Below are 25,440 nucleotides of genomic sequence, written 5' to 3' on the forward strand. Positions count from 1 at the left end.
CCCAACACCAATTCCTGGAGAACTCCACTGGTAACTGGCAGCCAGCCAGAATTGGACCCCTTTATTCCCAGTCTCTGTTTTCTGACGATCAGTCAATGCTCCACCCATGCTAGTAACCTCCCTGTAATTCCATGGGCTCTTGATAAGCCCAGCCTCATGTGTGGCACCTTGTCAAAGTCCTGGAAATCCAAGTACACCACACCTACTGCATCTCCTTTGTGTACCCTGCTTGTAATTTCCTCAAAAAAAAATTGTTGTAGGTTAGTCAGGCAGGATTTTCCTTTCAGGAAACTATGCTGGCCTTGGCCTATCTTGTCATGTGCCTCCAGGTACTCTGTAATCTCATTCTTAACAATCGATTGCAACAACTTGTCAACCACTGATATCAGGTTAACAGGTTTATAGTTTCTTCTCTGCTGCCCCCCACCCATCTTAAATAGCCGAGTAACACTTGCAACTTTCCAGTCATCCAGTACAATGCCAGAATCTTATCAATTCTTGAAAGATCATCGTTAATGCCTCCGCAATCTCTCCAGCTACTTCCTTCAGAACCTGAGGGTGCATTCCATCAGGTCCAGGAGGTTTATATCCACTCTCAGAAAATTAAGCTTGCTGAGTACCTTCTCAGTCATAATTTTCACTGCACATACTTCACTTCCCAGACACTCTTGAATGTCCCAGATGTATCCAAGGATGAGAAGTGAGATAAGAGATTGCTCACATCCCTAAAGGTGATAAAGGTGAGGTGCTAGATGAATCCCAAGGTGAGAAGTGAGGCAGCAGATTGTTCAAGCTCCTGATGGTGATACAGGTGAGGTGCTAGATTAGGGCTGTCTCGGATCAGGTCCAAGGCATTCTCAAGGACGAGGGTGAGCAGTCTTTAGGTAGACGTTGGCACCAATGACATTGGTAGCCAAGGTGAGGATGTCCTGAAGAAAAACTTTAGGGAGCTGGGGAGAAAGCTGAAAAATGGGTTTTCTGGGGTAGTAATCTCCGGATTGCTGCCTGTACCACGCACTGGTGATGGTAAAAATAGGATGATTTGGCAGGTGAATCCATCACTGAGGAACTGGTGCAGGAGCAGGGGGTCAGATTTATGGATCATTGTGATCTCTTCTGGGGAAAGTATGACCTGTACAAAAGGAATGGGTTACACCTGAACCTGAAGGAGACAAATATCCTTATGGCCATATTTGCTAGAATTGTTTGGAAACATTTAAACTAATTTGGCAGGGGGATGGGAACCAGAGTACTGAAGATGACGTAGTTGGTTTACAAACAAAGGCAGTATGTAGTGAGATTCCTAGCAAGGAGAGTCTGTTGATAGGACAAAATTGTAATCAATGAGATGAGCTGCAACATTAAAGGTGGACAATTTCAAAACAGGACTAAAGGTATTATATTTGCATACACACAGTATACAGAATAAAGTAAATGAACATGTAGCACAATTACAGATTGATATGTATGCCCTTGTAGGCATCATTGAATCATGGCTGAAAGAAGATTATAGCTGGGAGCATAATAAGGCATTGGTGAGGCCTCACCTTGAGTATTGTGAACAGTTTTGGGCCCCTCATCTTCGAAAAGATGTGCTTGCATTTGAAGAGGATCCAGAAGAGGTTCACAAGAATGATTCCAGGACTGAAAGGGTTATTATATGAGGAATGTTTGATGGCTCTGGGTTTGTACTCATTGGAATTCAGAAGGATGAAGGGGGATCTCATTGAAACCTTTCAAATGTTGACAGAGTAGATAGAAACATAGAAACTATACAGCACAATACAGGCCCACAAAGCTGTGCCGAACATGTCCCTACCTTAGAACTTCCTAGGTTTTACCCATAGCCTTCTATTCTTCTGAGCTCCATGTAGCCATGCAGGAGTCTCTTAAAGCACCCTATCATTTCTGCCTCCACCACCGCTGCCAGCAGCCCATTCCACACACTCACTATTCTCTGCATAAAAAACTTACCCCTGACATCTCCTCTGTACCTACTTCCAAGCACCTTAAAACTATGCCTTCTCATGCTAAACATTTCAGCCCTGGGGAAAAGCATCTGACTATCTATTTTAACACAAGGAGTGTTGTGAACAAAGTGGATGAGCTTAGAGCATGGATCAGTACTTGGAGCAATGATGTGGTGGATGTTACAGAGACTTGGATGGCTCAGGGACAGGAATGGTTACTTCAAGTGCTGGGTTTTAGATGTTTCAGAAAGGACAAAGAGGGAGGCAAAAGAAGTGGGACGTGGCACTGTTGATCGGAGATAGTGTCACAGCTGCAGAAAAGGTGGAAGTAATGGAGGGATTCTCTATGGAGACTCTGTGGGTGGAGGTTAGGAACAGGAAGGGGTCAATAACTTTACTGGGTGTTTTTTATAGGCCACCCAATAGTAACAGGGATATCAAGGAGCAGATAGGGAAACAGATCCTGGAAAGGTGTAATAATAAGAGTTATTGTGATGGGAGATTTTAATTTCCCAAATATCGATTGGCATCTGCCCAGAGCAAGGGGTTCAGATGGGGTGGGGTTTGTTAAGTGGGTTCAGGAAGGTTTCTTGACACAATATGTAGATAAGCGTACAAGAAAAGAGGCTGCACTTGATTTGGTATTGGGAAATGAACCTGGTCAGATGTCAGGTCTATCAGTGGGAGAGCATTTTGGAGATAGTGATCATAATTCTATCTCCTTTACCATAGCATTGGAGAGAGAAAGAAACAGACAAGTTAGAAAAGCGTTTAATCAGAGTGAGGGGAATTATGAGGCTATGAGGCAGGAAATTGGAAGTTTAAATTGGGAACAGATGTTCTCAGGGAAAAGTATGGAAGAAATGTGGCAAATGTTCAGGGGATATTTGTGTTGAGTTCTGTATAGGTATGTTCCAATAAGACAGGGAGGCTATGGTTAAGGTACAGGAACCATGGTGTACAAAGGCTGTAATAAATCTAGTCAAGAAGAAAAGAAAAGCTTACAAAAGGTTCAGAGATCTAGGTAATGTTAGAGATCTAAAATATTACAATATAAGGCTAACAGAAAGGAACTTAAAAAAGGAAATTAGGAGAGCCAGAAGGATTAAGGATTAAGGAAAACCCCAAGGCATTCTACAATTATGTGAACAGCAAGAGGATAAGACGTGAAAGCATAGGACCTATCAAGTGTGACAGTGGGAAAGTGTGTATGGAACCAGGGGAAATAGCAGAGGTACTTTACTTCAGTCTTCACTGTGGAAAAGGATCTTGGTGATTGTAGTGCTGACTTGCAGCAGACTGAAAAGCTTGAGCATGTAGATATTAAAAAAGAGGATGTGCTGGAACTCTTGGAAAGCATCAAGTTGGATAAGTTGCCAGGATTGGATAACAGATACCCCAGGGTACTGTGGGAGGTGAGGGAGGAGATTTCTGAGCCTCTAACGATGATCTTTGCATCATCAATGGGGATGGGAGAGGTTCTGGAGTATTGGAGGGTTGCGGATGTTGTTCCTTTATTCAAGAAAGGGAGTAGAGATAGCCCAGGAAATTATAGACCAGTGAGTCTTGCTTCAGTTGTTGGCAAGTTGATGGAGAAGATCTGGAGAGGCAGGATTTATGAACATTTGGAGAGGTATAATATGATTAGGAATAGTCAGCATGACTTTGTCAAGGGCAGGTCGTACCTTATGAGCCTGATCGAATTTTTTGAGGATGTGTCTAAACACATTGGTGAAGGAAGAGAAGTAGATGTAGCGTATATGGATTTCAGCAAGGTACCCCATACAAGGCTTATTGAGAAAGTAAGGAGGCAGGGGATCCAAGGGAACATTGCTTTGTGGATCCAGAACTAGCTTGCCCACAGAAGGCAAAGAGTGTTTGTAGACGGGTCATACTCTGCATGGAGGTCAGTCACCAGTGGAGTGCCTCAGGGTGCCAAGCTGTATGGTTCCTAATGCCCTTCCCTTGGACAACATCGGTGACATGAAGAGGGGAGACTTGCAGCTTGGGCAACTGCTGGTCTTCCATCGAAAAATCCTTGCCCATGCTTGAGCCCTGGAAACTTTCCAAAGCGCAAATCCATGATCTATCAAGACTAACGGAGGCCTACACCTCAGGGATCTGTTCTGGGACCCTTACTCTTCATGATTTTTATGTGACCTGGATGAGGAAGTGGTGGGATGGGTTAGTAAATTTGCTGATGACACAAAGGTTGGAGGTGTTGTGGATAGTGTGAGGGCTGTCAGAGGTTACAGTGGGACATAGATAGGATGCAAGCTGGGCTGAGAAGTGGCAGATGGAGTTCAACCCAGATAAGTGTGAAGTGGTTCATTTTGGTAGGTCAAATATGATGGCAGAATACAGTATTAATGGTAAGGCTCTTGGCAGTATGGTGAATCAGAGGGATTTTGGGGTCCTAGTCCATAGGACACTCAAAGTAGATGCGCAGGTTGACTCTGTGGTTAAGACGGCATATGGTGTATTGGCCTTCATTAATCGTGGAATTGAACTTTGCTCCTTCAGTAAAAATGGTTCTGCCAGGCTTAGTAGCTAAGGCACACGTGAAGGCTAGGAGGTAGACTTGGTTGTCGGAGGATCTTGAGGTGCACGCTATTAAGAGTATTTAATAGGTAGTGGAAGCTTGTCCCCATTACCACTCCCAGTTATAACAACCTTAAGGAACCAATAGACACGGACTGATTAAGGATAGTCTGCACGGCTTCATGCAAAATTTGTCATGTCTAACCAATCTTACAGAGTTTTTCAAGGAAGTTATCAGGAAAGTGGATGAAGGTAAGGCAGTGGATGTTGTCTACATGGACTTTAGCAAGGCATTTTACAAGATCCTGCATGGGAGGTTGGTCAAAAAGGTTCAGTCATTCAGCATTCAAGATGAGGTAGTAAACTATATTAGACATTAGCTTTGTGGGAGAAGGCAGAAAATGATAGTAGATGGTTTCTTCTCTGACTGTGACGAGTGGAGGGATCGGTATTGAGTCCTCTGTTGTTTGTCATCTGGATGATAATGTGGTTAACTGGATCAGCAAATCTGCAGATGACACCAGGATTGGGATGTAGTGGAGAGTGAGGAAGGCTATTATGACTTGCAGTAGGATCTGCATCAGCTGGAAAAATGGGCTGAAAACTGGCAGGCAAGTGCAAGGTTCAAAGTAAAATATATTATCAGAGCACGTACAGTATACGGTATGTCACCACATACATCCCTGAGATACATTTTCCTGCTGGTGCACTCAGCAATGTATAGAATATTTACTGCAAACAGGATCAATGAAAGAGTGAGAGCATAGAAAACAACAAACTGTGGAAATGCAAATATAAATAAATAAATATGAATACATTATGAGAGCATGAACTAACAAGATAAAGACTCCTTAAAGTGAGACCATCTGTTTTGGGAACATCTCAGTAGATGAGTGCAGTTTTCCCCTTTTGTTCAAGAAGCTGATAGCTGAGGGGTAGTAACTCTTGTATGTTCTACCTGATGGCAGCAGCAAGAAGAAAGCAAGGCTTGGGTCGTGAGCATCTTTGATGATGGATGCTGCATTTCCACGGCAACCTTTCATGTAGAGGTGCTCAATGGCTGGAAAGGCTTTACCCTTGATGAACTGGGCTGAATCCACTACCTTTTGTAGGATTTTCCATTCAAAGGCATTGGTGTTCCCATATCAGGCCATAATGTAGCCAGTCAATACACTTTCCCCCACACATTTGTAGAAGTTTGTCAAAATTTTTGATGACATGACAAATCTCTGCATACTCCTGAAGAAGAAGAGGTACTGTCATGCTTTCTTTGCAATTATATTTATATGACAGGTCCAGGACAGGTCATCTGAGATAGTGACATCCAGGAATTTAAAGTTATTGACTTTTTCCATCTCTGATCCTCCAATGACAACTGGCTCATAGACCTCTGGTTTCCTTCTCCTGAAGTCTACAATCAATTCCTTGGCTTGCTGACATTGAGTGAGAGGTTGCTGTTATGACATCATCCAGTCAGATTTTCAATCTTCCTCTTGTATTGATTCATCACCACCTTTGATACAGCCCACAACAGTGGTGTCATCAGCAAACTTGGATATGGTTTTGGAACTGTACTTAGCCACACATTGGTGTAAAGTGAGTAGAGCAGGGGTTAAGCACACATTGCTGTGTGCACCTGTACTGATGGAGATTGTGGAGGAGATATTTTTACTAATTCAAACTGTATGGGGTCTGCAAGTGGGGAAATCCAGGATCCAACTGCACAAGGAGTGACTGAGGCCCATGTCTTGGAGCTCACTGACTAGTTTTGAAGGGATGATGGTGGTCTTACACTTAAGTAGGACCAACCAGGGTAGGTCTTACACTGTGAATGATAGGGCACTGAGGAATGCTATAGAACAAAGGGATTTGGGAATAATCCATAATTCATTGAAAGTGGTGTCACAGGTAGATTGGGTCATAAAGAAAACTTTTAGCACATATGCCTTCATAAATCAGAGTACATAAGTTGGAATGTTATGTTGAAGTTGTATAAGAAGTTGGTGAGGCCTAATTTGGAGTATTGTATGCATTTTTGGTCACCTATCTACACGAAAGATGTAAATAAGGTTGAAAGAGCACAGAGAAAATTTACAAGGATGTTGCCGGATCTGGAAAACCTGAGTTGTAAGGAAAGATTGAATAAGTTAGGACTTTGTTGCTAGGAATGTAGATTGAGAAGAGATTTGATAGAGGTATACAAACTTATGAGGGGTACAGATAGGGTAAATGCAATAGGATTTTTCCACTGAGCTTGGAAGGGGTAACAGCCGGAGGTCAAGGGTTAAGGGGTAAAAGTGAAATGTTTAAGGGAAACATGAGGGGTAACTTCTTCACTCAGAGGGTCACACAGTGGAAACAAGCTGCCAGCACAAATGGTCTAAGGGAGCTTGAATTACACATTTAAGAGATGTTTGGTTAGGTACGTGGATGGCAGAGGTATGCAGGGTTATGGTCCTGGTGCAGGTCGATCGGAGTAGGAAGTTTAAATGTTTGCCATGGACTAGATGGACTGAAGGGTCTGTTTCCGTGCTGTACTTTTCTATGACTCGAAGTGTTGCCACATATTTCAACACCAACAATAGAATGCCCACAATGCTTGGTAAGAAAGACAATACAGAAGATTATTTTATTGAGACCGTAATCAAGGAAGTAGAGCATGACTTGGTTGAAAAAAAAAAGCTGCTAGAGGAACAAGAAGCTCAATGACTCAGACACCACCTTGGAGGCTTAGAGGGTGCTGACATTTTGGATTGAGAAACTACATTTCCACAGTCTCCATCAGCACAAGTGCATTACAAGCCTATGAGCTTAATCCTCTGCTCTACTCACTTCATACTTATGACTGTGTGGCTAAGCACAGCTCCAATGCCATATTCAAGCTTGTTAACAACACCACTGTTGTAGGCTGAGTCAAAGCTGAAGACAAATCATTATATAGAATGGAGATTAAAAATCTGGCTGAGTGGTGCCACAAAACCATCCTCTTACTCAATATTGGCAAGACCAAACCAAAGGAACATGGGCTTCTCTTCACTGGGGATCAGAGGTAGAGTGTGTCAGCAACTTTAAATTCCTCTATGTTATTATTTCAGATGGCCTGTCTTGGGCCATCACATTAAGTGCAATTATGAAGAAAGTACCACAATGCCTCTACTTCCTTAGAAGTTTGCTGAGGTTTGGCATGACATCTGTTATAATTATTGATTTACTGAATGTGTCCCCAAGAAAATGAATTTTGGGGTTGTATATAGTCACATTTATGTACATTGATAATAAATTTACTTTTAACTTTGAATATTAAGACTCATGGTGTAAAAGGGAGAAAGCCAATATAAAGTGGTGAGGGGGATGGCTGGAAAGTTGGATTGATGAGCAGATGGGATGGGAGGTGATTGGTAAAGTCAAAGGGCTACAGATGATAGAATCTAATGATAACAGGGTAATGAGTAGTCCTATAGACAGGGGGAAAATGCTAGAGATATGGGAACAAGGGTGGGGAAGGGATAGGAGATCATGGGGAGTGTGGAATTGGAATTCATCCTCCCACTGGGGACATTCCCTTCAGAAATGGATCCTTGACTTCCTAACCACCAGACTGGTGGTTAACATTCCTACCATGATTATTGTCAACCCTGGCACCCCAAAAGGCTCTCTCAGCTCTCTGTTACAAACAGCGAAGGAATCAAACCTAAATGCAGGGCACAGGCACGGAGACTGAGTTTAGATGTTAACTCGGACGTAAACGCCGAATAGCAAGCAGGAGGGATCTTGACACGGAGTCCTGATATGGTATCTTGACACAGAGCCTTGACTCAGAGAAACAGAGTCTCATAGGTCAACCTTGGAACTGGAGCTAAACTTAGAACAAACGGTCCTAAGTGGTTGAGGAACGTAGTTACTCACAGGAAAAAGACCAATGAACAATGAGTGGTTGTAATGCCAGGGTCCCTATGCTGCAGGTCTTGATAGAAACCAGGTGTGCCATCATCAAAGAGAATTAGCAGTAAATGGGACATTAACACTTGGTATCAAGGCATAATCAAAAGAAATTAGGAGCAAGATAGGGAATTAACAATCAGGACCATTGATTTTGATTGTTGTTTTCTAGGAGGGCCGAGATGGCCTGTTTCCGTGCTGTGATTGTTATTGTTATTGATTGACCATGACACTCTCCCCTTTGCTACCGGTGACCAGATTCTGCTACACGTTTGCAGATGATACCACTGGAGTGGGCCACATCTCAAATAACGGTGTGTCGGAATACAAGAAGGAGATAGAGAGCCTAATGAGACAGTGACAGGCCAGCACCTTTGTCTCAGTGTCAGATAAAGGAAAGAATACATTGCCTCTGCTTGAGGAAAATATTCTCACCACATTTAAGTATCTAAATGAGCTTGTGAATCACCGAAGCAGAGAAAGCTACAAACCAGGGGCTAGTAAATGAAGGGTTTCGGCCCGAAACATTGACAGCGCTTCTCCCTATAGATGCTGCCTGGTCTGCTGCATTCCACCAGCATTTTGTGTGTGTTGTGGCTAGTAAATAATGATGGTTACTGAACAAAAGTGCCTAATCGTCGCTGGAACAGAGTGTGTCAAAGAGTCACTTTCTTTGTTTTCTGACAATGACTCAAGATACTGCCCAACCCTTTAATTGTTTGTTAAAGTTTAAATGACTCTGGAAAATAAATTGTTATAGTCAGTCATACAGCACAGGAACAAGCCCTTCAGTCCAAAATGTTGTGCTGAACCAATAAAATTTGTTCAATGATTCAATTTAATATCAGAGAATGTATACATTATACAACCTGAAATTCTTACTCTTCACAGGTATCCATGAAACAGAAGGGAACCCCAAACAATGAATAACAGAAAAAATAGAACCCCAAAGCCCCCTCCCCCTCCAACACACATGCAGCAGCAAAGCATTACCCCTCCCCCCACTTGTCTCAGCAGGAAGCAACAGTGTTCACTATCCACCAAATAATCAATGGCAAAGCTCCCAAAGACAGGTCATGATCTGGAGAGGGAGAGAGAGAGAAAGACAGAGGGGGAAGGAGGGAGAGAAAGTGAGAGAGAGGGAGGGAGGAGAGAGAGAGAGGGGGGAGGAAGGAAGAGGGAAAGAGGGAGGGAGAGAGAGAGAATATCCTTCTACTTCTTCACATTCATTGGTCCATGGCAACCCAAATGCCCCATCTAAACAAATCCCATTTGCCTTGTAATTCATTCACATGTCCAAATGCTTTGTTTCTAAATGTTACTGTAGCTGCCTTGATCATTTCCTCTGGTAGCTTATTCCATATATGTACTGTGCTCTGTGTTGTACCTTCAGATCCTGATAAATCTTTCCTCTTTCAGCTTAAACTTACGGCCTCCATTTTTTGTTTTCATAACTCTGGGGAAAAGAGCCAGTACATCACTTTATCTGCACACCCCTCCAAACAGAAATAATCTTGGTCAATCCAACCTCTCTGCATAACCAAGCCCCTCAAGATCTGTCAATGTCCTTATACATCTTTTCTGCTTTCTCTTCAGTTTTTCCTACAGTGGGGGAACCAACATTGAACACAACAGTTCAAGTACTACCTCTCCAATGCAACATAACATCCTCACTTCTCAACTCAATCCCCCAACTGAAGATGACCAGTGTATCAAAAGCCTTCTTCATCATTGACTGTCTGTGACTCCATTTTCAGAGAAGCGTGTACTTTGTACAGTTAGATAATAACTCCTGCCTAGTCAGGGTATTAGAGCTAGGGGAAAAAGGCAGGTAGGTAATAGAGCTGAGGCTACTGTCCTATCAGCTGAGAGGGAAAATGGAATCAGCCATGATGAAATGGTGGAGTAGAGTTAATGGGCCAAATGGCCTAATTCTGCTCCTATTTCTTATGATCTTGTTGAATTGTGGCGCAGGCTTGGCGGATCAGATGACCAACTCCTGCTCCTGATTCTTTTGGAACTGAACCCCAAGATCTCTGTTGTACAACCACTCCCCAGGGTCCTGCTGTTCACTGTGAAAGTTCTACTTTGATTTGACTTTCCAAACTTCAACAGCTTGTACTTATTTGAATTAAACTCCATTTGCCAATCCTTAGTTCACTTACCCAGCTAATTAAGATCCCTGATAATTTTTGATAACCACCTTCACTTGACAAAAAATACTTATTTTAGTGTCCTCTGCACCTTTATGAAACATATCCTGCACATTTTCATACAATTATTGACCTAAGACCTTATGACATCAGAACAGAATTAAGCCATTCGGCCCATTAAGCTTGCGCCATCATTTCATTATGGATGATTTATTTTCCCTCTCAACCCCATTCTCCTGCCTTCTCCCCAAACCCTTAGATGCTCTGACAAATCAAGAACCTATCAACCTCCATTTTAAATATATTCAATGACTTGGTCTCCACAACTGTCTGTGGCAATGAATTCCACAGATTCACTGCCATAAGGCTAAAGAAATTCCTTCTCATCTCTGTTCTGATGTCCCTCTATTCTGTGCCCTCTGGTCTTAGATTCCCCCACTATAGAAAATACCCTCTCCACATCCACTTTATCCATGTCTTTCAATTTTCAAGTTTCAATGAGATTCCACTTTATTCTTCTATTCTCCAGTGAGTACAGGCACAGAGCCATCAAACACTCCTCAAATATTACCCTTTTCATTGGTGGATTCATTCTCTAGACCCTCCTCTGGACCCTCTCCAATGCCAGCATGTCTTTTCTTAGGTAAGGAGCTCAAAACTGCTCACACTGCTCATAGTGCGGTCTGACCAGTGCCTTATCAAGCCTCAGTATTACATCCTTGCTTTTATATCCTAATCCGCTCCTCTCCAAATGAATGCTAACATTGCATTTGCCTTCCTCACCACTGATTCAACCTGAAAATTAACTTTCAGGGAATCCTGTACAAGCGCTCCCAAAGTCCCTCAGCACCTAGAAACATCAAAAACCTACAGCACAATACAGGCCCTTCAGCCCACAAAGCTGAGCTGAACATGTCCTTACCTTAGAAATTACCTAAGGTTACCAATAGCCCTCTATTTTTCTGAGCTCCATGTAACTGTCCAGGAATCTCTTAAAAGACTCTATTGAATCCGCCTCCACCACCATCGCTGGCAGCCCATTCCATGCACTCACCACTCTGCGTAAAAAACTTGCCCCTGACATCTCCTCTGTACTTACTTCCAAGCACCTTAAACCTGTGTCCTCTTGTGGCACCATTTCAGCCCTGGAAAAAACCTCTGACTATCCACACAATTAATGCCTCTTATCATCTTATACACCTCTATCAGGTCACCTCTCATCCTCCATCATTCCAAGGAAAAAAGGACGAGTTTTTTCACTCAGCCTATTGTCATAAGGCATGCTCCCCAACCAGACAACATCCTTGTAAATCTCCTCTGCAACCTTTCTATGGCTTCCACATCCTTCCTATTGTGAGGCGACCAGAACTGAGCACAATACTCCAAGTGGGGTCTGAGCAGGGTCCTATATAACTGTAACATTACTCCTTGACTCCTAAACTCAATCCCACAATTGATAAAGGCCAATGCACCACACGCCTTCTTAACCACAGAGTCAATCTACACAGCAGCTTTGAGTGTCCAATGGACCCGGGCCCCAAGATCCCTCTGATCCTCCATACTGCTGAGAGTCTTACCATTAGTACTGTATTCTGCCATCATATTTGACCTATCAAAATGAACCACCTCACACTTTTCTGGGTTGAACTCCATCTGCCACTTCTCAACCTAGTTTTGCATTCTATCAATGTCCTGCTGTAACTTCTGACAGCCCTCCACACTATCCACAACACCCCCAATCTTTGTGTTGTCAGCAAATTTACTAACGTTTGAATTTACTCCCAATTTAAAAAATAGTCTATATCTTTATTCCTTCTACCAAAGTGCATGACCCTACACTCTATTCCATTTGCTCCTTCTTGCCCATTCTCCCAATTGGTGTAAGTTCTTCTGCAGACTTGCTGCTTCCTCAACACCACTTACCCCTCTACCTATCTTTGTATCATCTGCAATCTTGGCCACAAAACCATCAATTCTGTCATCCAAATCATCAACAAATAACGTGAAAAGTAGTGGTCCTGATACTGACCCCTGTGTGACATTGTATAATAATAATAAATAAATAATAGATATTGAGAGCATGAGTCGTAGAGTCCTTCAAAGTGAGTCCATAGGTCGAGGTGACCAAAGTTATCCTCTCTAGTTCAAAAGTCTGATGGTTGAGGGGTACTAACTGTTCCTGAACCTGGTGGTGCGAGTCCTGTGGCTCCTGTAATTTCTTCCTGATGGCAGCAGTGAAACGAGGGTATGATCTGGGCGGTGAGGGTCCTTGATGATGGATGCTGCTTCCTTGTGACAGCGTTTTGTGCAGATGTGCTCAATGGTGGGGAGGGATTTACCAATGATGGCCTGGGCTGTATCCACCAATTTTTGCAGGCTTTTCCATTCAAGGGCATTGGTGTTCCATAGCAGGCCATGATGCAATCAGTTAGTATACTCCCCACTGCATATCTGTAAAAGATTGTCAAAGTTTTAGATGTCACGCCAGGTCTTTGTAAACTTCTAAGAAATTAGAGGCACTGCTATGCCTTTGTAATGGTACTTCTCTGGTGCGCAGGACAGATCCTCTGAAATGGTAATACCGAGGAATTTAACACTACTGACTCTTTCCACCTCTAATCTTCTGACAAGGACTGGCTCATAGACCTTCAGTTTCCTCCTCTTGTAGTTAATCTGCTTCTTGGCCTTGCTGACTGATGCACCATCAATAACTCTGAGACGTGGGTTAAGGTAGGCTTTTATTGGCTGGAAGAAAGCACAAGCAGCAAGTGACCATCACACAACATCCTGGAGACTGAGGAAGGGTCTGTGGCTCCAATTGCCTTTATACCGAGGTCTGTGGGAGGAGCCACAGGAGCAGTCAGCCGGGGTGGTGGGGGGGGGGGGGGAGGCGGTGTCCAGATAGGTATATGTAGTTCACCACACTGACATTGAGTAGAGGTTGTTGTTGATGTGTCACTCGGCCAGATTTTCAATCTCCCTCCTGTATGCTGATTCATCACCACATTTGATTTGGCCAAAGACAGTTGTGTCAATGGCAAACTTAAATACGACATTGGAGCTGTACTTAGTCTCACAGTCATAAGTGTAAAGTGAGTAGAGCTGGAGCTAAGCACACAGTCTTATGGTGCACCTGTGCTGATGGAGATTGTAAAGGAGATGTTGTTGCCAGTCTGGACCTACTGGGATATGCAAGTGAGGAAATTGAGGATTCAGTTGCATAGGGAAGTATTGAAGTCAAGGTTTTGGAGTTAATGATTAGTCTTAAGGGGATGATAGTGTTGAAGGCAGAGCTGTAGTCAATAAAGAGCATCCTGACGTATGCCTCTTCATTTTCCGGATGTTCCAAGGTTGAGTGAAGAGCCAAGGAAATGGCATCTGGTGTTGATCTGTTGTGACAGTACACAATTTCTCATGCAACCTTACCTCTTGCTGTGAAGGCTGACTCACAATTTGCCCTAATTGCTTGCTGGAAGTGCACTTTGTCCTTCAGTGACCTGTATACAATATACTCAGGTGTCTTCAAACATCTTCAAACTCTCTCTCTCACCATTTAATTAATAAAACAGTCTATATATCAAGAAAATTCAAACATCAATACTGCTTCTCTCTCACCATTTAATTAATACTATGGCCTATATGTGGAGCAAATTCTTCCATAATTACTTCATTAGATTGTTACATGCTTTTCCAATTTTTTTGTTACATGTCAGATTCAGCATTACAACTATTTCTACAAATAACTCCTCACAACATTCTCTGAAGGTAAGGAAGTGGCTGGGAGAGGGGATGTGGTTGCTGGAGATGGAATAACGGGACAGGAACTCTCTCAAAGGGAATGATTTTATTACTACTATTGATTCTGTTTTTTTTTTGTGGAAGCTAACCAAACTGTTAACAAATTAGGTGGCACGCATTGTGATTGGTGTTCAGAGTTCAAAGTGTATTGCTATAACAGTGCCAGAGACCTGGGTTCAATTCTCGCCTCTGTACGTTCTCCCCATGACATTGGTTTTCCTCCGATTTCCTCCCACATTACAAGGACATTCATACGGGTAAATTAGGGACATGCTACAGTGGTGTCAGAAGTACGGTGACACTGGTGGGCTCCCAGCATATCCTTGGACTGTGTTGTTTGTAGACATAATGGTGCATTTCACTGTATGCTTTAATGTACATTATCTTATCTTTAAAACTAAGGATCATTACTTTGTTCAATTTTTCAATACAAAAGAAGACCAAGTCATTGAAAATATCAGGAGTTTGTTTCATTTCTGCATTGCAAAAACTGTGGAGATGTGGGGGAAGAAAGTGGGACATCTTTAGCATGGCCAACCTTATCAAAGTCAGTCCAATTTACACAAATAGATAGATACTTTATTGATCCCAAAGGGAAATACAATGTCACAGTAGCATTACGAGTGCACAGGTGTATAAATATTATAAAAGTAAGAAAGAATTTTAAAAAGTAACCACAAACAGGCCAATGGGAGGGGCCCATCACTTCCTGACTGTAGGTTGACTCATTATAGAGCCTAATGGCTGAGGGTAAGAATGAACTCATATAGCACTCTTTGGAGCAGCATAGTTGTCTTAGTCTGTTACTGAAAGTGCTCCTCTGTTCAGCCAAGGTGGCATGCAGAAATGAGAAACATTGCCCAGAATTGCCAGGATTTTCCATAGAGTCCTTTGTTCTACCTCAGCCTCCAGTGTGTCCAGTTTGACTCCTATACGAGAGCCAGCCTTTCTCATCAGTTTATTGTGCATGTTGGCATCTCCCATGTTGATGCCATTGCCCCAGCACAACACCGTATAGAAGATTTAACAGGCGACACCATTGGCAGAACATGTGAAATTAAACAAGGGCTTAATTTTATTTGTCAAATAAGTGTGTGTCAGTGCGTGGGGACAGCGATTAAACAGTCCGACTTCCAGGAGCCTTGCCCGGTGGACACACACCCCGCCCAAAAAAGAACGAATCCCAAGGACCAATGCCACTGCATCCGCCCCCGACCTTTCACCCCTGACCCTAGCGGACGTGGCCGCCGTGTGGAACAGTTGTGAAACGGCTGCGCGGTGGACTCTGATTGGTTGATAAAAGGATTATACGCAATGACGTATATCCTCCTCGCCCCAACGGTGTGGGAATTCCGCTGCGGAGTCAAAATACTCGGCTTCGGCTCAGGTGGGTCGGGGAATCGGTCAGCCCGGAGTCCAGGCTCCAGGGGTCGGGGAATCGGTCAGCCCGGAGTCCAGGCTCCAGGGGTCGGGGAATCGGTCAGCCCGGAGTCCAGGCTCCAGGGGTCGGGGAATCGGTCAGCCCGGAGTCCAGGCTCCAGGGGTCGGGGAATCGGTCAGCCCGGAGTCCAGGCTCCAGGGGTCGGGGAATCGGTCAGCCCGGAGTCCAGGCTCCAGGGGTCGGGGGACCGGTCAGCCCGGAGTCCAGGCTCCAGGGGTCGGGGGACCGGTCAGCCCGGAGTCCAGGCTCCAGGGGTCGGGGGACCGGTCAGCCCGGAGTCCAGGCTCCAGGGGTCGGGGGACCGGTCAGCCCGGAGTCCAGGCTCCAGGGGTCGGGGGACCGGTCAGCCCGGAGTCCAGGCTCCAGGGGTCGGGGGACCGGTCAGTCCGGAGTCTAGACTCCGGGAGTCCGTGTTGGGACTGGGGGACCGATCGGTCCGGACTCCGGGGCTGGGACCGGGGAGTGGGGTGTGGAACAAATCGGTCCGGCTCCCGGCTCCAGGAGTGGGTGAGTGGGTCCAAGGTACTGTTAAGCGATGGCCCCTGGGGGGAGAGAGCCCAAGGTTGTGGGCAGCGAAGGAGCGGCGGGCCGGGCCTGGGGCCTCTGCGTTGTTGCTCGGTATTGGCTGCACTGCCGTCACAGTGCGGCCTAGGGGGAGGCGGAGACGCCGGCTGAGCTGGGTGTCCTCTGTGCCCTAGTGCACTCGAGCCTCAGGCCTGAACCGTTGTTGTTCCGGGGTTTCAGCCGTATTAAGGAATTGTGTATTTATCAGCTCTCGGTCTATTCTCTCTACCTCGCCTAGTGTCCTGCCAGTTTTATCTTTTCGCGTGAAGCCCTGTATAAATATTCCAGGTGGTAACCGAGTGAAACAGGATTTCCTCTTCCTGTTACCTGCAATCATTAATCTTGTATGAGGTTAAAAAATACAACCTAGTAGAATCGTCGTTGCGGGAGTTGGAAAGGACTTGTCCCATTTTCCAGGCATGGAATTGTAACAGGGTGAGCAAAACAGTACTCCAAAGGTGGCTTCATCGGCGTCTTGTGTAATCACAGCTTAACCTCCCAACCTTGTATATTCAGTGCTCAGACTAACAAAGGCCGGCTGCCAAAATATACCTTTCAGGACCCTGTTTTCCTGTGTCTCCACTTGAAGGGAACTATGCATCTTTACTCTGTACAACAATACCCAGGGTAATTTGTTCAATGTAAAAGTGCTTCCTTGATTTGAAGTTTCAAAAGGTAATGTTTATTTGAAGTAAATTCTATTTGCTATTCCTCACCCCCTCCCCCACCCTGCTGATCAAGAACCCACTGCAATTCTTGATGGCACCTTTTCTACACCATCTGCAAATCTATAACTATTCATTGTCCAGGGATGGGACTGGGGAACCAGTCGGTCAGGGCTCCAGGCTGTCAGGTTGGCTACCCCTAATCAACCACCATGTATTGAGATACAGTGGCAACCTTTGCTTTGCATGCTGTCTGTACAGATCATTCCAAACTGAAGTACATTGAGGTTGTGTGAGAGGAAAAACACGAGAATGCAGAATGTTGTTACAGTTACAAAGATTGTGCTGTGTGTGTAGACATGAGCCACAAAGGTCAAGATGAAATCAAAAGTTCATGATTATTGTACAAGAGGTCTGTCTATGTGTCTTGTAATGGTGTATATGTCAAGCTGCTGTATCTTGTGACAAACATTCAAGGCTAAATTACACCTGAGCCATATCCTGGAGCGGTGAAGGCCCGGAGAGAAAGTGACTTTAGTCCTGCCTATCAAAGTAAGTTTAAAAAAAGGTGAGCTGTGTTCCTTCAATAAAGGCCAGAGATTTGGAAATTTTAAAATATAGAAAAAAGTTAGGTTAAATAAGGATAAAATAAAACAATGGTGAACTAGCAAATAATATTAAAACTGCTCATAAATTGAATTGACTTTATTACTTACATCATGAGGAATAAAAATCTTTACATCTCTATTCGAATGTGCAATTATAGTAAATTATCATATTATTTACAACAAGTTAGTCAATATAACAGAAATACAGTTGTGGCAGCATGAATTAAGCAGTCTGATGTCCTGGTGGAAAAGCAGAGAATAGCTTATCTGAGATAAGCATGGGGAGTGAGTGAGAAGTAAAGAAAACACAAAAGATTATTTCAGATTGAAGTTGGATTTCAAATTCAGGGCCATTTATCATATGTACATCGAAACGTCACTGTACTTGGAGCATTGGGAGCAGTTTTGGTGCCCTTGTCTAAGAAAAGGTGTGCTGGCATTGGAGAGGATCCAAAGGAGGTTCATGAGAAGGAAAGGGTTAATGTTTGAAGGGTGTTGGATGGCTCTGAGCCTGTGCTCACTGGAGTTTAGAAGAATAAGGGGGAATCTCATTGAATCCTACTGAATATTGCAAGGCGTAGGTAGCGTGGATGTGGAGAAGATGTTTCCTACAGTGGGGAAGTCTAGGACCAGAGAGCACAGCCTCAGAATAGAGGAATGTCCATTTAGAACAGAGATGAGGGATTTCTTTCGGCACAGGGTGATGAATCTATGGAATTCATTACCCCAGATGGTTCTAGAGGCCAAGTAAACATATTTAAAGTGGTGGTTGATAGGTTCTTGATTAGTTGGGGAGTAGGCAGGAAAATGGGGTTGAGAGGGGTAATAGATCAGACATGATAGAGAGGTTCAGCAGACTCAATGCTGAATGGCCCAATTTTGCTCACGTCTTGTGGAAACATAGTGCAATGTGCCTCTTGTGCCTAACACAGCATGCCCACTTTATTTAATCTGTCTCAGTGCGGCGGAGCTCTGAATCCGCAGTGTTTCTGTTCACGAAAATGATCGTGATCACGATTGAAAATAAAGTGGAAATAGTAAAGCGATCAGAAAGAGGTGAAATGCTATTGGTCATTGCAAAAGCGTTAGGCTACAGTCGGTCAAGGATCAGAACAATTTTAAAGGATGAAGTGAGAAAAGCCCTGCCCTGCAGTGGTTTAATTATTGGGTTTTGGGTTTTTGATCCTCCACATCAACCAAGCACAAATGGAGAGCACGCTCAGGAGCGATCTGTCACTGGTTCGAACTTGGGAACTTCCGAGTTCTGAGCTGAAACATACGTTCTTAAGTGTTTTATATGCACAGAAAGGTAAAATATATACTATATACTAAGACAAACATTTGACTAACTGACACTAAGTAATACCGGATGTACCGGTTCCGACTGACTTAGTAAGAGATCTTCCGATTCCTTTTCGATCCCGATCCACGATAACCTAAGTGTATCCTCCCGTATACTTTAAATCATCTTTAGATTACTTTAATACCTAATACAATGTAAATACTATGTAAAATAGTTGTTATATTGCATTGTTTAGGGAATAATGACAAGAAAAAAAGTCTGTATATGCTCGAACAACAAGTGTTGGAAGAGCACTTCTGGGTTTTCTCGATTCACGGTTGGTTGAATTCGTGCATGCGGAACTCATGGATAAGGAGGGTCGACTGTATAGTGGCCACATACACAAAACAGACTGGAGTGGTCTTGTCTCTGCGCGTGACTGCACAAGGAGACAAGCATCCTGAAACACTAACTGGCTAACTTCGAGAAGAGATATTGCTCAGCATTGAATAACAAAATTAGCACATCTGTTGATCATCAAGTTTTTTTGCAGGAAAAAGCAGCCTGCTATGTTTAACCCTTTACATACATTATCAGCGTCTCAAGTTCCAGCCTCACCAACTTTGATCTTCTGTATCAACCCCAGGACCTGCTAATGAAGGGACATCAAAGTCCAGTCTTCAAACTTCAGACTCACTGACCTATGAGGGGGATCTGACCCTTGTGTCTCCTGTCTGCACTGACCTCCAATTCCAACACCTACTGACCTGTGGCGGGGGGGGGGGGGAGGTGTATCATCAACATGGTCTATGTCCTCAGCACTTGCCAGCCTGACTTCCATGCACAGGGATCTCTGTATACTTCCCACATAGCCCAAAGGTCATCATTATGTAATCCTCTTATCATAGAAAACCAGGTTGGTTCCTTTGGGATATAATTCCAACACAAGCCCACATATTCCTTGTCTATGGTATAGTTGTGAATTTGATTTGACCAATCTTCATATAACCTTGTATTCTGCAACTTCTACATCACTAAGGTATGTGGCTTAGTTTGGTCCCTAAACTGGACATTATCCCTTGTGTAGATAAGCAGTTGAGGAGGTGTTAAAAATGCAGGAACAACAGAATACAGAGGAGAAGTGTGTGTGGGAGTGGGATTGCTCTGTTGAATTGGTATAGAAATGAGTCAGTCTCTGAAAAGTACAGCACAGAAGCAGGCCCTTTGGCCCATCTACTCCATGCTGAACCATTCAGACTATTTACTCCTACCCCCATCTACCTGCACAAGGACAATAACCCCAGGGCCAGATGGTCTGCATCCCAGAGTGCTTAAGGAAGTAACCCAAGAAATAGTGGATGCATCCAGTGATAATTTTTCAAAACTCTTTAGATACTGGGATTAGTTCCTGAGGATTGGAGGGTGGCTAATGTAATCCCACTTTTTAAAAATGGAGCGAGAGAGAAACTGGGGAATTATAGACCGGTTAGCCTGACATTGGTGGTGGGGAAAATGCTAGAGCCAGTTATCAAAGATGTGATAACAGCACATTTGGAAAGAGGTGAAATAATCGGACAAAGTCAGCATGGATTTATGAAAGTAAAATCACGTCTGATGAATCTTATAGAATTTTTTGAGGATGTAACTACTAGAGTGGATAGGGGAGAACCAGTAGATGTGGTATATTTGGATTTTCAAAAGGCTTTTGACAAGGTCCCACACAGGAGATTAGTGTGCAAACTTAAAAGCACACAGTATTGGGGGTATGGTATTGATGTGGTTAGAGAATTGGTTGGCAGACAGGAAGCAAAGAGTGGGAATAAATGGGACCTTTTCAGAATGGCAGGCAGTGACTAGTGGGGTACTGCAAGGCTCAGTGCTGGGACCCCAGTTATTTACAATATATATTAACGACTTAGACGAGGGAATTAAATGCAGCATCTCCAAGTTTGCGGATGACACGAAGCTGGGCGGCAGTGTTAGCTGTGAGGAGGATGCTAAGAGGATGCAGGGTGACTTGGATAGGTTAGGTGAGTGGGCAAATTCATGGCAGATGCAAGTTAATGTGGATAACTGTGAGGTTATCCATTTGGTGGCAAGAACAGGAAGACAGATTATTATCTGAATGGTGGCTGATTAGGAAAAGGGGAGGTGCAATGATACCTGGGTGTCATTGTACACCAGTCATTGAAAGTAGGCATGCAGGTACAGCAGGCGGTGAAAAAAGCGAATGATATCTTGGCATTCATAGCAAGAGGATTCGAGTTCAGGAGCAGGGAGGTTCTATTGCAGTTGTACAAGGCCTTGGTGAGACCACAACTGGAGTATTGTGTGCAGTTTTGGTCCCCTAATCTGAGGAAAGACATTTTTGCCATAGAGGGAGTACAAAGAAGGTTCACCAGATTGATTCCTGGCGTGGCAGGACTTTCATATGAAGAAAGACTGGATCGACTAGGCTTATACTCACTGGAATTTAGAAGATTGAGGGGGGATCTTATTGAAACATATAAAATTCTAAAGGGATTGGACAGGCTAGATGCAGGAAGATTGTTCCCGATGTTGGGGAAGTCCAGAACAAGGGGTCACAGTTTAAGGATAAAGGGGAAGCCTTTTAGGACTGAGATGAGGAAAAACTTCTTCACAGAGAGTGATGAATCTGTGGAATTCTCTGCCACAGGAAACAGTTGAGGCCAGTTCATTGGCTATACTTAAGAGGGAGTTAGATATGACCCTTGTGGCTAAAGGGATCAGGGGTATGGAGCGAAAGCAGGTACAGGGTTCTGAGTTGGATAATCAGCCATGATCATACTGAATGGCGGTGCAGGCTTGAAGGGCCGAATGGCCTGCTCCTGCACCTATTTTCTATGTTTCTTTCTATGTTTTTTTAACCCTCCATATCCCCTACTATCTATGTTCAAACTAATCTTAAGTGTGAAATTGAGCTTGCATGCACCACTTGAGCTGGCAGCTTGTTCCACACTCTCACCACCCTCTTGAGTGAAGAAGTTTCCGCTCATGTTCCCCTAAACTTTTTGCTTTTCACCCTTAACCCATGACCTGTAGTGGTAGTCCCACCCAACCTTAGTGGAAAATGGCCTACTTGTATTTACCCTATCTATACCCATCATAATTTTGTATACCTCTATCAAATCTCCTCTCAATCTTCTACTTTCCAAAGAATAAAATCCTAACCTATTCAATCTTTCCTTATAGCTTCGGCCCTCCAGTCCTTGCAACATTCTTATAAATTTTCTCTGTGGTCTTTCAACCTTGTTTACATCTTTCCGTTATGTAGGTGACCAAAACTACACATAATACTCCAAATTGGGCCTCACTAATATCTTGTACAACCAACAGAACATCCATCTTCTATACTTCGATTGATGAAGGCCAATGTTCCAAAAGCTTTCTTTATGACCCGATCTAACCGTGATGCTACTTTCAATGAATTATGGATCTGTATTCTCAGATCTGTTTGTTCTATCACATTCCTCAGTGCCTGGCCATTCTCTGTGTAAGACCTGCCCTGGTTGGTCCTATTGAAGTGCAAAACCTAATACTTGTCTGCATTAAATTCCATCTGCCATTTTTTTTAGCCTATTTTTCTAGCTGGTCCATCTCCCTCTTCAAGCCATGATAGCCTTCCTCACTCTTCACTACACCCTGAATTTTGGTGTCATCTGCAAATTTGATGATTCAGTTATTACATTATCATCCAGCTCAGTGATATATATGATAAACAACACTGGACCCAGCACTGATCACCACTAGTCACGGTTCTCCAATGAGGGAGGCAGCTATCTACTCCCACTCTCTGGCTTCTCCCAGAAAGCAAATGTCTTAGCCAACCTCATCTTGAATGCTGAGCGACTGAACTTTCTTGACCAACCTCCTGTCTGGGACCTTGTCAAGTGCCTGGCTAAAGTCCAAGTAGACAGCATCCACTGTCTTGCCTTCATCTACTTTCCTGGTATCTTCCTTGAAGACTCTGTAACATTAATTAGACATGACTTACCACGCACAAAGCCATGCTGTCTGTTAGTCCATGTCTATCCAAATACGCATAGCTGGTCCCTTGGAATACCTTTCAATAACTTTCTATGTTGTGAGGAAAATATTGAAAAAAAAATCACAGGAAATTATAATGGGAATAGACATAGTTAAAGGGTAAGCACCCGTGGATAACATGGTGCAAGTATTTTTATCAGGACTTTTCTAGTTCCTTCTCCAGCCTCTAATACAATATTGTACTTCTCTCAATCACTCCTGGCAGCACAGTGTGGTTGTAGAGGCAGAGACATTAGGGCATCCATGAAACCCTTGGATGGGCACATTGATGACAGGAAATGGAGGTCAACGTGGAAGGAAAGGGCTAGATTGGTCTTGCAGTAAGTCAAAGGTTGGCACAACATCGTGGGGTGAAGGCTCTTTCCTGAGCTGTTGTGTTGTATGTTAAATTGACTTACACTTTTATTGGCCATTGCTATCCAGGTGAAAAGGGCACTGACTGTCCACTCTGTTTCTGCATCTTATAATCTTATACATCGCTATCGTTGCCTCTCATCCTCCTTCGCTCCAAAGAGAAAAACCCAGGCTCACTCAACCTTTCCACATAATACATGCTCTCTAATCCAGCAGGCATCCTTGTAAATCTCCTCTGCATCCTCTCTAATTCTACCACATCCTTCTTATAATGAGATGAATAGAACACGACTAGAATTTTAAAGATGAAGGTTAGCTTTATTTGTCACATACATTGAAGCATACAGTTAAATGGGTCGCTTATGTCAAGTCAAATCAGCAAAGCTTGTGGTGTGCAGTCTGCAAGTGTTGCCACACTTCCATTACCAAAATAGCATGGCCACAACACTATAACCCTAACTGTGTGTCTTTGGAATATGTGAGGAAACCCACACTGTCAGAAATGACAGAAATAAGACAGATGAGCTTGAAGCTCAGATGGAAATGGGGAACTACGATATTGTTGGGATAACGGAGACATGGCTGCAAGGGGATCAGGCCTGGGAATTGAGTGTACCAGGGTATACGTGCTATCGTAGAGACAGAAATATGGGAAGAGGGGGTGGGGTGGCCCTGTTGGTGAGGATGAGATTCAGTCCTTGGCAAGAGGTGACTTGGGAACAGGGGAAGTAGAGTCTGTGTGGATTGAGCTGAGGAACAGTAAGGGTAAAAAGACCCTAATGGGTGTTGTGTATAGGCCCCCAAACAGTAGCGTGGATATTGGGTACAAGTTGATTAGGGAGTTAACATTGGCATGTGCTAAAGGTAATGTAGTCGTTATGGGAGATTTCAACGTGCAGGTGAACTGGGAGAATCAGGTAGGTGCTGGACCCCAGGATAGGGAGTTTGTGGTGTCTAAGGGATATATTTTTGGAACAGCTTGTGCTTGAGCCAACCAGGAACGAGGCTATTTTGGACTTGGTGATGTGTAATGAACAGGAATTGAGAAGTGATCTTGAAGTAAAGGAGCCATTAGGAAGTAGTGATCATAACATGGTAAGTTTTTATCTACAATTTGAGAGGGATAAGGGCAGATCAGAGGTGTCAGTGTTGCAATTAAATAAAGGAGACTACGGAGCCATGAGGGAAGAGCTGGCCAAAGTTAAATGGGCGGATGCCCTGGCAGGAAAGACAGTGGATCAGCAGTGGCAGATATTCTTGGGGATAATACAAAAGATGCAAAAGCAGTTCATTCCAATGAGAAGGAAGGATTCAAAGAGGGGGAAGGGGCCACAGTGGTTGACAAAGGAAGTCAGAGATTGTATAGCATTAAAGAAAAAGAAGTATGACAGGGCTAAGATGAGTGGGAATACAGATGATTGGGAAAGTTTTAAGGAACAGCAGATCTTAACTAAAAAAGCAATACGGAGAGAAAAAATCAGGTATGAGCTCAGTCTAGCCAGGAATATAAAAGGGGATAGCAAAAGCTTTTTTAGCTATGTGAAGAGAAAGAAGATAGTTAAGAACAATGTTGGCCCCTTGAAGGATGAATTGGGAGAAATTGTTATGGGAAACAGGGAAATGGCAACAGAATTTAATGCGTACTTTAGATCTGTCTTCACCAGGGAGGACACAAGCAATCTCCCAGATGTATGGATGGGCCAGGGTCATAAGATATCAGAGGAATTGAGACAGATTGACATTAGGAAAGAAACTGTGATGAGTAGACTGGTAGGACTGAAGGCTAATAAATCCCCGGGTCCAGATGGTCTGCATCCGAGGGTTCTAAAAGAGGTGGCTCAGGAAATTGCGGATGCATCGGTAATCATTTTCCAATGTTCCTTAGATTCAGGATCAGTTCTTGATGATTGGAGAGTGGCTAATGTTATCCCACTTTTCAAGAAGGGAGGGAAGGAGAAAACGGAGAACTATCGCCCTGTTAGCCTAACGTCAGTCGTGGGGAAGATGCTTGAGTCCATTATTAAGGACGAAATAGTGGCACATCTAGATGGCAGAAA

General features: G+C 43.7%; 1 protein-coding gene across 1 annotated transcript in view; it reads left to right on the plus strand.

The window, feature by feature from the left end:
- Positions 1-15,654: 15,654 nt before the first annotated feature.
- Positions 15,655-25,440, plus strand: part of LOC132380381 (alpha-taxilin-like) — a 66,614-nt gene continuing 56,828 nt past the window's right edge. Inside the window, exon 1 of the mRNA XM_059949118.1 lies at positions 15,655-15,788. The gene's annotated coding sequence lies outside the window, so the exon portion shown is untranslated. The remainder of the gene's footprint in view (positions 15,789-25,440) is intronic.

This window comes from Hypanus sabinus, chromosome 24 (genome assembly GCF_030144855.1).
Source record: "Hypanus sabinus isolate sHypSab1 chromosome 24, sHypSab1.hap1, whole genome shotgun sequence".
NCBI lineage: Eukaryota > Metazoa > Chordata > Chondrichthyes > Myliobatiformes > Dasyatidae > Hypanus > Hypanus sabinus.